This window comes from Oryctolagus cuniculus, chromosome 7 (genome assembly GCF_964237555.1).
Source record: "Oryctolagus cuniculus chromosome 7, mOryCun1.1, whole genome shotgun sequence".
In the NCBI taxonomy this organism is placed as follows: domain Eukaryota; kingdom Metazoa; phylum Chordata; class Mammalia; order Lagomorpha; family Leporidae; genus Oryctolagus; species Oryctolagus cuniculus.
The window spans coordinates 23,845,246-23,854,126 of record NC_091438.1 but is presented as its reverse complement, the minus strand read 5'-3'; positions in this window follow the sequence as shown (position 1 = coordinate 23,854,126).

Sequence of the window (8,881 nt, the reverse complement as noted above, 5' to 3'; positions counted from 1 at the left end):
CTGCACTGCATACACATTCTTTTCAAACATGTGCAAAATACTTCAGAAAATTGGCTACATACTAAGCCAAGAGCAAGTTAAGCAAATTTAAAAGTTGAAATTACATGGATTATTTGTTAAAATTCTTTATGCTAGAATTAAATAACAAGACATAACCAGAAATTCTTAATCAAAAGAGAAGCATTAAGCTGCTAAAATGACAACAAAGACATTATAATGGAAATTAGAAACATCTTGAACTTTATCACATATGGAAACTTTCAAGAGAAAGCTAAATCTATCCTTAGAATAGATTAGGCATAAATGAGCATGTGAAAAGAAGGCTGAGAATTCAGAGGTACAAATAGAAAAACAAAACTCAAAAAAAAAAGTAAAAGCATACTCTTGCTCCAAAGTAAGGATAAAAGCAGAAATAAACAAATAAATAAAAAGACGTCCTCAAGCCCCAAATTGATTGTTAACAAAATAATAAAATTGACTACCCAGTGGTGAAATTCATCCATGGAAAAGCACAAATAGCCAGTCTCAGGAGTGGCAAAAGGTGTCATGAGTACAGATGCTGCCAGCTACAGAAAGGGATGATGTAACTTTTGCCAAAAGTGTGAATGTGAAACTCCCAGTGCCAGCACTGGCATCCCATATGGGCACCGGTTTGAGTCCCAGCTGCTCCATTTCCAAACCAGCTCCCTGCTTATGTACCTGGGAAAGCAGCAGAAGATGGCCCAAGTCCTTGGACCGCTGCACCCACATGGAAGACCCAGAAGAAGCTCCTGGCTTTGGCCTGGCTCAGCAGATGGATCTCTCACTTTGTCTCTTGCCTTTGCCCCTGCCCCTTCCTCTGCTTCTCCGTAACTCTGCCTTTCAAATAAATCAATCTTGAAAAAAATGAAACTCCCGTAAGAACGCGACTTGAAACAGATCCAAGAAGAAATAGCCCCATGTCGTTGAAAATGCATCAGTAATCAAACACCTTCCCACAAAAGAAGCTGCAGGCTCAGAAGGCCTCACTGGTAGGTTCAATATCACGTTTACAGAGGAAAGTACCTCAATAATAGGCTTTTCCAGAGAATGGGACAACATGGAACACTGAGACTAGCAAAACCTCTCTCTCTGTCACTGCCTTTCAAAAAAAAAAAAGCTGTAGAAAAGGATTTGCTTAAAGTTGTAGCCGGTGGCTGATCAGGTGAACTCGAGCCAGGGTTTTCTGGTTTTCAGATGGAGAGAGGACCTAAACACATGGAGCCAGAGTGGCACCAAGAACCAGGCTTTCAAACTAGAACTGATGGGGTCTCGGACAATTTGGGGAGGAATCAAAAAGCAGATTATTTTGAAAATGACTACCTGCAACACCCATTTGTGTGTTATCTGTTGAGTGTCTGCTTCCCTACCCTCTCAGCCCCCATCTTAAGCTCTGTATCCAGAGGCAGATACTTACTGTGTCAGCTACAATAGTGAGGGTTCAATAAACATAAGTGGAAGATCTGAGCAATGTTTTTGTTTAGATTTAACACACTGGGGAGTGAGGATGTTGGAATAAATTCATTCAAATTATCCAAGTGTTTATTGAACCTTTGGATTCTTACTATTTGAGAGGCAAAGAGACCAAGAGAAAAACTCTCATCCAGTGATTCACTTCCCAAATGCCAGTACTGGTCTGTGCTAGGTGGAAGCTGGATCCAGGAACTCAGTCTTGGTCTCCCACATGGATGGCAGCGATTCAACTTCGTAAGCCATCTGCTGCTGCCTCCCAAGGTGTGCATTAGCAGGAAGCGGGATTCAGGAGCTAGAGACAGGACTTGAATTCTGATACAGCACACAAGCATCTTAGTCTTACCACTAGACCAAATGCCCACCTCTGAACTTTTGTATCCTAACTGAAACTGTGAGCTTGTCCTATCAGCACCTGGGGCTCAGTGCTGTGACTGCTGCGTCTGCTATGTGACAGCCTGGTCTCCCCTCTCACAGCAGACAGACAAGTATTCTTGCCTTGCCTTGATCATTTCTGCTGACTGATGTACATCCTCAGACACTCCTCCATCCTATACACTTCAACTTTTTTTTTTAAAGATTTATTTGAAAGAGTTAGGAGACAGAGATATCTTCAATGCACAGGTTCACTCCCCCAGATGGCTGTGATGCCAATGCTGGGCCAGTCTGGAGCCAGGAGCTCCATCAGGTCTCCCACCTGGGTGCAGGGGCCCAAGGAATTGAGCCACTTTCTCCTGTTCCCCAGGTGTATTAGCAGAGAGCTGGACCAGAAGCACAGCAGCTGGGACTCAAACCGGCACCCATTTGAGATGCTAGCACAGCAGACCATGGCCTAATTCACTACAGCACAGGACCAACCCCTCCACTTTTTTTTTTTTTTAAGATTTATTTATTTGAAAGAGATTTTCCATCCACTGGCTCACCCTACAGATGGCCACAATGGCTAGGGTTGGGCCACCCAGAACCAGGCTTTGGCCTGGCTCAGCCCTGGGTGTTGCAACCATTTGAAGAGTGAATCAATGGAAGATACTCTGCCTCTCTGTAACTCTGCATTTCAAACCTTTTGAAAAAAATCTGCCTTTGGCTTCTGACTCCAGCTTCCTGCTAACACAGATCTGGGGAGGCAACAGTGATCAGGATCTCTGCCACCCACGTGAGAGACCTGGGCTGAATTCCCAGCTCCTGCCTTTGGAGTCATTTGAGGACTGAAAGAGGAGACAAGGAGCTCTGCCTGTATCACTTTCCCTGTCTCTGTGCCTCTCATATTTAAAAAAAAAAGTTGGGGCCCCAGTTACAGAGTAATTCAGTTGGCTTGCAGTATAGTCTGGTTGGTTCTACCATCTGAGTATCTAGTTATGTGTGTGTAGATTCTATTGAAAAATAATAAATATCAGGGCCAGCTGTGTGACCTGGTGGGTAAAGCTCCACCTGCAGTGCCAGCATCACACTTGTTCAAGTCCCAGCTGCTCCACTTCTGATCTAGCTCTCTGCTGTGGCCTGGGAAAGCAGTGGAAGATGGCCCAGGTCCTCGGGGTCCTGCACCCACATGGGAGACCTGGGAGAAGCTCCTGGCTCCTGGCTTAGGATCAGCCCAGCTCTGGCCATTGCAGCCACTTGGAGAGAACCAGCAGATGGAAGACTGCTCTCTCTTTCTCTGCCTCTTTGTAACTCTGCTTTTCAATTGAATAAATAAGTCTTTAACAATAAAAGACATGACAAAGATAATAAATATACAGAAAAGTGCACATCTCCTTGGTATATTTCTCAGAGTCCAGCAGATTGTACTCTGCAGCCATGAGGAGAAGCAAGCTTAAGGCAAAACTGCAGAACAACGGACACCTGTGGTCAGGGCGTTTCCGGTTTCCTCCCTGCGTGCCACAGAGCTCTCCCGGATCCCCCAGCAGGCCGCATCCCCTGTGTCCCTATCCTCCCGCAGACTTCGGAATGCTGCTCCTGCTTCAAGAACCCCCGGCGCACTGGCCGGAACTCCAGGCAGGTCTGTGGCGCTTGATGAGGCCAGCTGAAGGCGGCTCAGGAAGAGGGACCACAGACCCCGGAAGACAGGCAGGCGGTGATCTCAGGGGGAGGAGGGCCTGGTGGTGTGCGAGCCCCCCGCCCCCAACACACACACATGCTGCGCGTCGCCGTCCCCAGCTGGGAATCCTCTCACTAGACTTCCCCTCGCCTCCTCTTCGCCACCCCGTAATAAAATGTATCTGCTCTGAGTCTCAATTCCATGGGAAATTCCCAACTAGGGGGCTAATAAAATTAATCCATTCTATGGCCCCCTACCAGGAAATACCTGCATTTATCAGAAATTCCCAATCCACTTTCAGCTTATTGTGAGCAAGGAAAGGGGGCTCTTCTGAGTCTGGGACGCCTCTCACCAGCCATCCGGTCACACTAGGTCCACTTCCTCAGACACATTAGGGCCCAGCGGGGAGCACCTGCATTTCCGGAGCTCCCACGTAAGGAGGGGAAGAGCTGGTCGAAAGGGGCTTCAGTGCTAACTCCTTGGCGCCCTCTGCAGGCATGGAGGAGCACTTACAAATCAAGGTTGGCATTCCTAGCAGGGAAATACTGGCTCCCGTTCCTCTCCCTGAACCTGACTTTAAAGAGCTCTTCCAAGACCCCGCTGTCTTGTATGCGAAGCCATCTGGTGTATGCCTCTGGATATGGGATGACTATATGATGACTATATGCCGTCCTTTCCCCAGATCGCTCTTCCTAAAGCCGACCTTGACCCTGGGACGCTCTCACCCTGCTGTTCTCCCTCCCACAAGCACCCACCCCCAAATACCCGCTGTTAATTGACAAAGTCCAACTGGGTTTCCACCACCAGTGTGACTTGAGCAGTCAGAGAGGTCACAGTAACAGCCAGGATGGCTAAGGTTCGTTAAGCACCTGCCTCGCAGGAAACAGTGCTAAGGACCTGGAAGGCACTGGGCCCTTGCAGCCGTCTAGTGAGGTAAAATCTGTTCTCATTGTACGGGTTCAAAACCTGAGCATCAGAACAGTGCAGTAGCCTGTCCCAAACCACACATGTAAGAAACAGCGGAGGGGCCAGCGCCGTGGCTCACTTGGTTAATCCTCCGCCTGAGGCGCTGAGTTCTAGTCCCGGTTGCTCCTCTTCCAGTCCAGCTCTCTGCTGTGGCCCGGGAGGGCAGTGGAGGATGGCCCAAGTGCTTGGGCCCCTGCACCCGCGTGGGAGACCGGGAGGAAGCTCCTGGCTCCTGGCTTCGGATTGGCGCAGCGCTGGCCATAGCGGCCATTTGGGGAGTGAACCAGTGGAAGGAAGACCTTTCTCTCTCTTTCTCTCTCTCTCTCTCTCTCTCTCTCTCTTACTCTACCTGTCAAAAAAGAAAAGAAAAGAAAGAGAAACAGCGGAGCACAGGTTAAAACCGGGGTTGGACGCCAAAGCCATTATTCTCGATCACTGTCTACTGCCCCGTCATGTTCCGTCAACCTCAGGGCAGAATTCTGTGCCACCATTGCTTCACGTGGATCATTCAAATCGCCACACAATAGTCCATGTAACTGATGGGCCATACCCTACATATTTGGTCTTTAAAAAAAAAAAAAACTATTTGAGAAGCAGTTACAGAGAGAGAGAGAGAGAGAGAGAGAGAGAGAGAGAGGTCTTCCATCTGCTGGTTCACTCCCCAAATGGCCACAATAGCCAGAGCTGGGCAGATCCAAAGCTAGGAGCCAGGAACTTCATCCCAGTCTCCCACATGGATGCAGGGACCCAAGGACTTGGGCCATCCTCCACTGCTTTCTCAGGCCATTAGCAGGGAGCTGGATGGGAAGTGGAGCAGCCAGAACTGAAACTGTCAGCCATATGGGATGCTGGTGCTGCAGGCAGAGGCTTAACCGAGTACGCCACACACCAGAGATCTTTCATGCACTGGTGCACTCCCCGAAAGGCTGCAACAGCCAGGACTGGGCCAGGCCTATCTGGGCCTCCCACATAGATGGCAGAGACCAAGCATCTGGACCATCTTTTGCTGCCTTCTCAGGCACATGAGCAAGGAGCTGGATCAGAAGTGGAGCAGCCAGGAACCAGCACTCATCTGGGATGCCAGAGTCACAGACTGTGGCTTAGCCAGCTGTGCCAGAATGCCAGTCCAGTCAGAGATCTTTTCATTGTTCACATTTGGCTAGCCTGAACATCTCTGTGTTCAAATGTTTTTTCTCTGTTTTGAAATCTCCAGAAATAGGATTACAGTGTGTACATCTTAGGAATCTAGAGAGGGAAAGTAAAATTGCTTTCCAAAATAATCTTGTCATTAGTAATATATAGCTGTATGAATTTTACAAATTATATCATGTAATGGAATTGATAATTTTTACTTCAAATGTACAAAAATATACAGAAGGAATAGAACAATGAACACATCACCTACAATTCAATTGTTAGCATTTGGCTAGTTTCTTTCAGTCTGTAATGTTTTCTTTTGTGCTGAACCACTTGTAAGTAAATTTTAGACTTCATGACACTTGCTGCTGTGTATACTTCATCACATAAATCCCAATCTTGGGATTCGCCATTGATGTACGAACAATGCGTAGTGCACCACCTATTTTCACATTTCCCTGATTGTCCTAAGTGTGACTTTATAATTTTTTTCTGTCCCACTTCCAACTATGGATTAGGCATTGCATTGGGTTGGGGTGACCTTCCCATATTCTTTCATCTAGAATCATCCCCTAGCTCTTTCTTTCATGACGTTGACAGCTCAGCAGGTCAGAGCAGTTGTCTTGTACAGCATCCTCTTATCTGGATTTACGTAGTTCTTTCTTGGTGATTGGATTCAAGTTAGATATGTTTAGCAAGGTTGCTACATAAGTAATTACTGAGTGCTTCCTCTTGCTTCATATTAGCAAGCATATGTTGTCAACTCATCTTGTTATACGTAATGATCACCATAATTGTACCCACAGGCCTGTACCCTGTAAGATGCCTTTTCTCCTTGCAATTTTTTTAAGATTTATTTATCTATTTGAAAGACAGAGTTACAGAGTGGCAGAAACAGAGGCAGAGAGAGGTCTTCCATCTGCTGGTTCACTCCCCAAATGGCTTCAATGGCCAGAGCTGGGCCAATATGCATCCAGGGGCTTCTTCTGGGTCTCCCACTTGGGTGCAGGGGCCCAAGCACTTGGGTCATCTTTTGTTGCTTTCCCAAGCATTAGCAAGGAGCTGTATAGGAAGTAGAGCAGCCAGGACTGGAACTGGCGCCCATGTCGGGTGCCAGCACTGAGGCAACAGCAGCATCCCTTCTCTTTGTAAATTCTTGTTTTCAGTTTGGTGGTGCTGTGGACTGTGACTGTCGTGTTCCTAGCATCCACAGATAATTGTTCTAGCATCCATAGATAATTGTAGTAGTTAACCGTAGTTCTAGCATCCGTAGATAATTGTTGCCTAAATGAATAATTGCACAGGTGATGACAAAATAGGGCTTAAAAATTCTATTGTTCCTTCTATATATGTTAGATTTCCTCTTCTGGAAAAAATTTCCCTGACCATCCCCCTCTTTTAGTACCACAAGAGCTCAACAGCTCGTTTTACACTGTTTTCATGGTTTTGAATGCTCAAATTGTCCACAACTTGGCCAGTTGGATGCTAAGCTGGTTCCTGTGTTCTACCACTCTGAGGGGGAAAAAAATGCTTTCTGGCACAGAAAGAAGCCAAGTTTTCTTATGCTTTCCCTGACCAGACTTAAAAGCAGCAATTTCCATAAGGTTTTGTTTTGTTTCAGAGAGAATGGTATTTAGAAGCCAAAAATCAAATGTTAGGTGTGCTGACTTAACTGGTGTATCATTGCTTCTGAGAGATATTTGCATCCTCTAAGTCTTGGGTTTGATATCTTAGATCTTAGTCATAATGAATTTCTGGAGCCCAGATAGCTGTGCCACAGTAACCCATGATACCCACCAGTTCTCCTTAAGCCATTCATTGATGTTCTTATTCTTTGCTGAGGAAAGTGGATATTTGTTCAATATTTTGTAAAGAGTGAGGGAAATCATCTTTACAAGGATTTGCTATTTTTACTCATTTATGCAATTGAAACTTGTCACCACTCAACTTAAGTGTCATCTTCTCGGTAAACCTTCCCTGATCACCCTATTGAAACTACAGTGCAAGGCTAGCATTCTGGCACAGCAGGCTTTAAACCACAGCCTGTGACACTGGCTTCCCATGTGAGCATTGGTTGGTGTCCTGGCTGCTCCTGCTAATGTGCCTGGAAAAGCAGTGGAAGATGGCCCAAGTGCTTGGGCCCCTGCACCCATGTGGGAGACCCAGAAGAAGCTCCAGGAGGCTTTGGCCTGGCCCAGTCCTGGCCATCGCAGCCATTTTAGAAATGAACCAGTGGATGGAAAATATCTCTCTCTCTCTCTCTCTGTCTCTCTCTGTCTCTCTCTCTCTCTCTCTCCTTCCCTCCCTCCCTCCCTCCCTACTTCTCTCTCCATGTCTCTGTAACTCTGCCTTCAAATAAATAAATTCAAAAATAAAACTGCAATGCCTCACGATGACCCTCCCTATCACCCACACCTGCTTTACTTTCTCAGCAGTATTAGCTAACAAGCCACTGACTCACTGACTTATTTTGCATGTTCTTTGCTTATTCATTACAGAATAGAAAACCCCCGAAAGTCAGAGATTTGTGGCCCTTTTGTCCATTACTGCTCCCTTCGCTCCAACAACAGTGCCTAACACATAGCAGATACTCGGTAAAAATCCTTAATAAATGGAATAAGCCCAAATAAAAAGATAAGCAAATAAATCTCCTGCTTTATAAAAACCAGGAAGGTGCCCCCAGGGCCTGGAGCAGAGCACATTAGGGAAGCCAGATGAGTTTACATGAGGGAAGCCATGGGAACATTCCCTGGCAGGGAAGAAGCTGTGAGGAGCTGGAACCTGTGACCCCTAGGGAAGGCAAGGTCGTCAAAGCAGCAAGGGTCCCAGAAAGGGCAAATACTGGAGGGCTTCTCATTAAGGGATTCGATTTGAGAGGCTGAGCATTTGGTAGACCTGCCAAGAACTTCATTTCCTCAGGACCCATCTGTAAGCCCTGCAGCTCTGTCTTCTCTTCTTTGTAAAAGATTTATTACTGGGGCTGGCACTGGGGCACAGCGGGTGAATGCCCTGGCCTGAAGCGCTGGCATCCCATATGGGTGCCGGTTCTAGTCCTGGCTGCTCCTCTTCTGATCCAGCTCTCTGCTATAGTCTGGGAAAGCAGTGGAAGATGGCCCAAGTCCTTGGGCCCCTGCGCCCATGTGAGAGACCCAGAGGAGGCTCCTGGCTCCTGGCTTTGGATTGTCTCAGCTCCAGCTGTTGCAGCCAATTGGGGAGTGAACCATCGGATGGAAGACCTCTCTCTGCCTCTTCTCT